The sequence below is a fragment of the Dromiciops gliroides genome, chromosome 2, assembly GCF_019393635.1.
Source record: "Dromiciops gliroides isolate mDroGli1 chromosome 2, mDroGli1.pri, whole genome shotgun sequence".
Taxonomy (NCBI): Eukaryota; Metazoa; Chordata; class Mammalia; order Microbiotheria; family Microbiotheriidae; genus Dromiciops; species Dromiciops gliroides.
In genome coordinates this window covers 315,660,922-315,668,185 of record NC_057862.1, presented here as the reverse complement: position 1 = coordinate 315,668,185, position 7,264 = coordinate 315,660,922, and the positions used below count along the sequence as shown (strand labels likewise).

At 38.2% G+C, this 7,264-nt stretch overlaps 1 pseudogene; it reads right to left on the bottom strand.

Annotated features, from left to right (window-relative positions):
* Nucleotides 1-5,337: 5,337 nt before the first annotated feature.
* LOC122738798 lies at nt 5,338-6,301 on the bottom strand (annotated as a pseudogene).
* Nucleotides 6,302-7,264: the final 963 nt, after the last annotated feature.

Here is a 7,264-nt window from a genome sequence, read left to right as displayed (position 1 = left end):
AGGGAGGGAATGAGAGAGGGATAGAATTTGGAACACAAAACTTAAAAAAAATAAGTAAACAGGCAGAAGATGGCAAAAAAGCAACCAAAAATTCCACCAAAAAACAACTGTATACACTTTGATCCTGCAATACCAGTGCTAAGTTTATGTCCCAAAGACATCTCCCTAAAAAGAAAAAGACCTATTTTTACAAAAATATTTATACCAGCTCTTTTTGTGCTGGCTAAGAATTGGAAATCAAAGGGATGCCCATCAGTTGGGGAATGGCTTGAACTAGCTATGGTATATTATGATGATGGAATATTATTTTCCTATAAGAAATGACAAGCAGGATGATTTCAGAAAGGCCTGGAAAGACTTGTATGAACTGATGTATAGTGAAGTGAGCAGCACCAAGAGAGAACATTGTGCACAATGACAGCAATATTGTTTGATAAAGAACTGTGAATGACTTAATTATTCTCAGCAATACAATGATCTAAGACAATTCCAAAGGACTAATGATGAAGCATAATATCCTCCTACAAAGAAAAAACTGATATTGATTGAATGAAAATAGTATGCTATTTTCACTTTCTTTAATTTTTTCTTTTATTCAAGTTTTCTTATACCAAATGACTAATTTGGTAATATTTTACATAACATATATCTGATTGCTTACTGCCTCAGGGAGGTGGGGAGAAGGGAAAGAATTTAGAACTCAAAACTTTAAATAAAAATATTATTAAAAAACAGTACATGAATAGGAATGAAGGAGTTGAATGGTGAGAAATAATCTAGGGTTGGGTTTGACAAGCAGCAAGGTATATGTGAGTAGAGGACAGTACACAGTTGAATTGATTCTTTAAAACATTGAAATGGTCAACAAGCATTTATTCATTGCTTATTAATGCCAAGCACTATCCTAAATGCTGGGGTTGCAAAGAATTAAACAAAACAAAACAAAACACTTACCAGTTCCTGTTCTAAAGCAATGCACATTCTAATGGCGAGACAGTACACACATATCTAGGTGTATATGTTTGTATGTGTATGTGTACATGTATGTATGTTGTGTATATGCACATATAGTATATGAAAGCACTCTAACAAGGAAAGGCTTTAGTGGTGTGGAGGGGAACTAGGAAAAGCCTCTTTCAGCAGGTGAGATTTGCACTGAGTTTTGCAGCAGACAGCAAAACTGAGAAGTGGAAGTTAGGTGGCAGAGAATTCCAGGTATGGGGGAGAGCTAGTGTGAAGTCATGGAGTAAGAAGAAATGGTGTTGTGTTCAAGGAAGTGCAAGCAGACCAGTGTATCTGTAACAGAGAATGACTGGAGAGGAGTTAGGTGCATAAGGATGGAAATGTAGGGAGAGACCAGGTTGTAAAGAGTTTTAAATGTGAACCAGAGGAAGTTCTATTTGGTGTTGGTGGCAATAGGCAGTTACTAGGGCTTCTTGAGCAGGGAGGTGATGTATTCATACCTATACTTTAGAAAAATCATCCTAGCATATAAGTGAAGAATGGACTGGAATAGGGAGATAATTGAGGTGGGGAACTTGGGAAGAGAGGAGAATACAATTAGAGTAGGATTAATTGGGAAAGTAGAAGAATTGGAGTTCATAGTATAGATAAGGAATAAATTTAGGAGGCAGTTAGAAAAGAAATGACACTAACTGTAGCATTTAAACTTGTAAAGTGATTTATAAATAATTTTATTTTTATAATAACGCTGGTAGGTAGATACTTTTATTACCCTTATTTTACAAAGGAGGAAACTGAGGCAGGCAAAACTTAAGTGACTTTCCCAGAATCACATGATTAGTAAGTGTGTGGAACCACATTTACATTCAGGTTTTTGTGACTCCAGGACCATCATTCTATCTTCTCCATGATCATGTTATGGCATGATTATGATCATTTTCTCCTATCTGCTAACAGGAGAGTATGATAATATTGTAGCATCCTGGAACTCTTGCTCCTTGATGTTTTGTTATTGAACTGGCTGCAATATGCAGCCTGGATTCCTAGACTCCTAGATTTCCCTTGTTTACAATATACCTGGCACTGTGACTCAAATTTAGAACCTTTGATTTAGATAAAACACTTCTTAAACTGTGGGTTGCAACCATGGGGTCGCATAAATGAATGTGGGAGTTGTGAAAAAATTGGCAAGAGTAAAAGGTTATCTATGCCTATTTTATATACCTATGTACCCAGGGTTGTGTAAAAATTTCTCTGTTAAAAAGAAGTCATGAGTAGAAAAAGTTTAAGAAGTCCTGATTAGGTCATGACTTTAATAGCACTTCTCACTGGAAGGCTACTTCAGAATATCTACTCCTTCCTTGTTAGTTTATGAATGAGAAAAATGAGGCATAGAAGGAAAATAATTACTCCAAGGTAACACAGATATTCAGCAGTACTGAATCCAAGTCTCCTGAGTTTGAATCCAGTATTTTACTGATTGTATTGGTCAATAAAGATTGATGAACTTCTGTTAATACCATGGTGTATAACTTGATATTTTCCCCCACTGATGCCTTCTGTTTTTACAATTATGTTTTCTATATACTCTCTCTTCCCTTCAGTTATTCTTCCTTTGTAATGAGGAAAAGAGAGTAAGCAAAACTAAAAGATATAGTGATGTCATGTGACAGCGACAACATTCCACACCTATGGTTCCCCACTTCTCCAATGAAATAAGAGGTATGTTTTTATCTATCCTCTAGGGCTCATAATTGATCATTATAATTACACAATATTTGACTTTGTTTTGTTGTTAGTTTTACTTACATTATTTCATTAATACATATTCTTTTCCGGATTCTTCCTATTTGAAAGAAAGAACAAATTAAAAGAATTTATTAGGTACACATTATATACCAACCACTATGTTAACAACCAGACATATAAAAAGAAGCCAGACAGCCCCTGATCTCATAGAACTGAGTTTCATTGGAGGAGATAACACATAGGAGAAAGTTCAGTTGCAGAGTAGCTGTTAAGGTCTAGGAGTCCTTAGGTTTTGTTGGCTGGTCTAATGAAAGTGTTGTGGATCTGGAGGGAGTAGAGCCTGAACAGATGATAAGTTCTAGGGGATCTCAAGAGCTAGTATCAGAACAGATGATAAGGCCTGGTGGTTCTTTATCTTACTGGAAGGGATAGAGTTGGTGACATACTGCTCATCCAAGCTATATAAATAGTCAGGCAGCCCATAATGATTCTGTGTTATGCAGAGTCATGGGAGGAGGCAAGAGGGAATGCAAAGGGAAAAGGTGATGCCAGGGATGGTAGATCTTACAGTCTAGCCATCCTTGATGGGTTCTGGTCAGTGTTAGATCAGGGGAAGAATCAGAGTGAAGACTGCAGGGGATGGACTTCGATTCCTATAAGCTTCCCATGTTTCTCTGAATGTCTTATATTTGTTGTTCCTTATGGCATAATTATCATTAAGTATTCATATATTATAATTTGTTAAAAATCTCCCCCAAAAAATATCTCCCAATAGATGGGAACCCATTTTATTTCCATGTCTCTGTGTAATCTCAATTTTTCTTTTTCTTTTTCTTTTTTTTTTGGTGAGGCAATTGGGGTTAAGTGACTTGCCCAAGGTCACATAGCTAGTAAGTGTTAAGTGTCTGAGACTGGCTTCGAACTCAGGTCCTCCTGACTCCGGGGCCAGAGCTCTATCCACTGTGCCACTTAGCTCCCCCCCCCCAATTTTCCTTGAGGGATTATGGGATCACCATCAACTTGCTATTTTAGGAATCAAACCACATTCCAAGTTATTCACCTTAGTATCTTATAACAATTTAAGAAAATGTAAAAAGGACATGTTTCCCAAAGAACTAATTCATACATCACCTTTAAAATACAAAGTATCAGGAAAATATGGAAGAATCCTCCTTGGGGTCAATATGTGGGGAATAATTTATTGCAGGAGAGAAATTTATGTCCAGTAAGAGGGCTACATCAGCAATATCTGACACTCTAAATGCCAAGGGGACAGGTGCAGATGACCAGCAGCTCTCTCAGAGAGGCTCAGGAGGGAAACCTTAGCTCTTGCAATTAGTGCAGGAAGCAGCCTTTGATTTTCTTCCCTCCCAGGCTGGCACGGCAAATTGTTTTCTGTGCATTCATTTGGGAATAATGTAGTGTCTAGGCATTCTGTACATCACACCATCTCCTACCCTCCCTCCCTCATCTAGATTAAAATGAGGGCAGAAATCTAAATCAAGAAATATGTTCACTTTGCCTATTAAGCCCCCTCCCCCTTTTTTGATGAATTGTTTTGAATTTCATGTTCTCTGATTAGCAATCATTTATTCTCCCTGCCTTATTCTCTTTCCTCCCTTTACCAGATACCCCTCCTCCCCTACTTTGTTATCAATTCCCATTATAATCACCTATATTTAAAATATGTTCTGTGGCTACACATTTGGAGAGCTTTGGAGATTCTAGTTCCACCAAAATGTGAATGGAATGAATAATGGATCTTCATGAATATATTTATTTCCATTCCTAAACTAGTAGGAGACTATAAGTAATCCAAGCTATGATGAAGCCATGTAATGACTTAAAGACCAAGAACATCTGCTGTTTAAAGATAGCTTTCAGCTCTTACCTACAGGAAGTGATAAGGGAAAATTATTTTTTTTACAGCTATAAATATTCCAGATGGAAGAAGTACCGGCTGAACATTGTTCATATATTAATGTACTAATGAATTAGTAGTGTTATTAATCATGGTTTAGCACGGTGGATCATAGCGATTATCCTTTATAAGTCAAATTCTAGTTAATATTAATTTCAGCCAAAGAGGCCTAGGCAATATTATAATTTTCAAATACTAAATAGAAAGGTTTTTCTTATTAACTGGGGTCGCGTAGGTGTCATCCATGCTCTTGAAATGTATAGGCCAAACCCTTTTTTTTAAATGAACCAGAGTTTGGACTTCAGCTCTAATATATCTAAATTTATTTAATTATAGTAGATATTAAGCATTTTTCCACATTAAAATGTTTTCTAGCATTCTAATGAATAAAATGAAAATGAAAACAATCAGCAGATAATTTTGGAAAATTTAAAACAAGTTATTTTAAATTACTTTAAAAACTGAAGATGTAGAAAATTGTGCTTATGGTTAAATATATAATTCTAGGCATAAGACACTGTAACCTATAGCCCAAGGTCCCTAGAGCTTTCAAGCTCTAGGCTCACACAAATTGGATTTGATATCCTAAAGGACTCCTTTCATTTTTGCCATCTTGCCCCCACCCAGAATTTACTCTGGGAAAATCAATTTAATACATGGTTAGGTTACCAAAAATATGGGTAAAGGGGATATATAGTCTATGTCTATGCATTTCTATTTCTGATTTTTCTCTGGATGCATTGGCACAATATGATGGCACTATTAGTATGGCTGCTGACTTCCAAGATCAGCCCCCTGTCTGTGACATCCAATAACCTGTTAGAAAATAAAATATTATTTTCATTAGTGATCTAATCTGGCCCAAGGAAATTCACCCACTCTGAAACAGCTAAAAATCTCCTCCCAATCTGGCATAGGTCCCCAGATCACCATAATAGTTAACACTCTTCGAGGTTGGTAATCTTTGGTATTGGAATTTAATATCCAGATCAGTCACTGTAAGAGTAATGGAGTATCTATAGTACTGGAGAACTAACGAAGTCATGTTGCATGGAAGCTGGAGGCACTTCCACTTCCAGGGGCTCCATTCGGGCCACAGTGCTTCAGGGTTACAGTTACCCACACTGCAATTGCCCATGCTGGCTGGCCCCATAGGAAAGGCAATGATGTTCAGGAAAGGGAAGGCATTCTGTTTAGGGCTGCAACTGAACTAACTCTTCCCACTACCCATCTTATTCTTCCTCATTTAGTTCCTTATACTTCTTATCCCATGGAGCAGATTCTGTGGATGCTGGTTTAGTTGAGCCCTGGGACTAGAGGATGTAACAGACTTCATATTTCTTCACTAGGTTCATGGGTAGCTCTTTGGTGCCATTATTCATCAGGCTGAATGCCTGGTTCTTACTTTAGTGCATGTTGCAGTTGTACCTTCCACTTGGCTGGGTCAGGGTCATCAACTAATTCCTGGTATTTCCCACTTTCTACAGAGCAGTCCTTGAAGATCTTATTCTTCTCCCCATAATTAGGACTATGTTAGGTTGCAGGTTTCCAGGGAATTTGGAAGTATTTAAACTCCATATGTACTCAAACATTCCCAGGGTACATATGACTATCCTCCTGGGCCACCAGACAGGGATGCAGCTGAACTCTTTGGGGTTGGAGGGCCATGATCTTCTCAAACTCTTAAAATTTAAGTAGGTAGAACCAAATGAATTCACCACAAAGAAAGAAAATGCTTTTGTTCTATATCCCCTTCTAGGCCTGCCAAAGTTTGGTTAATACTGGACTTTTTCTTTTTTTAAAAGCATGGTTGTGATCATTGTGGCTACAGATTGGGTTCTGCTTATTTTACTCTGCATCACATTATATAGGTCTTTCCTTAGATGCTTCATAGTCAATACTCCACTGTCCAGGAGAGCAATAAGAATCATGTATGGTCCTACGAAATAGTGCTTTCTGGCTTATGTTCTCTTTCCTACTGCATCCAGAAGGTGAATGTTACAGCCCACCCACAGCTAAGATGCCATTACCTGAACTGTTTCAGGGGCAGACATGAATCTCCATCTAACAAGAAGCACAAGCCATGGTGATCCTAGAGTCAGGATCTCAGTCAGGATGGTGTTACCAAGCAACCCATCAGGGAAGCCTAAAGAAGCTCTATGATCCAGGACTGGAGCCCACAGGAATAGAGCAAAACCATGAACCCAATTTCCTTCCCCCTTCCAGAGACTGAGGAGGTTCAAACCTAGGAAGGGAATCATTCCTTCCATGAGCTGGAGGAGTACTTCTGGTCATTTGCTAGTATATATCCCCTGGAGCAAAAAATCCTTTGAAAAAGGTACTTCACTATTATTGACTAAATGGAACTAGGGTGCAAGGGACCCTCACTCCACTTTGGGGAACTACATCAGTAGGAGTTAGAGCCATTTGCAGAGAGCCTAGGCACCACCAAATCCCCTTAAAGGCACATGAGAACCCTAGGGGTGAGAGAGAAGTGAAACACATTCTCCCTGCCCTTTAGGCAGTGGAGAACCAGGATAGCTGTGTTATACCAATGGTGAGTTTACTGGAGTCCTAGTGGAGAAGTCAAAAAAATCCACAAAGAATGCAGGCAGAAAAGCTAAAGAAGTT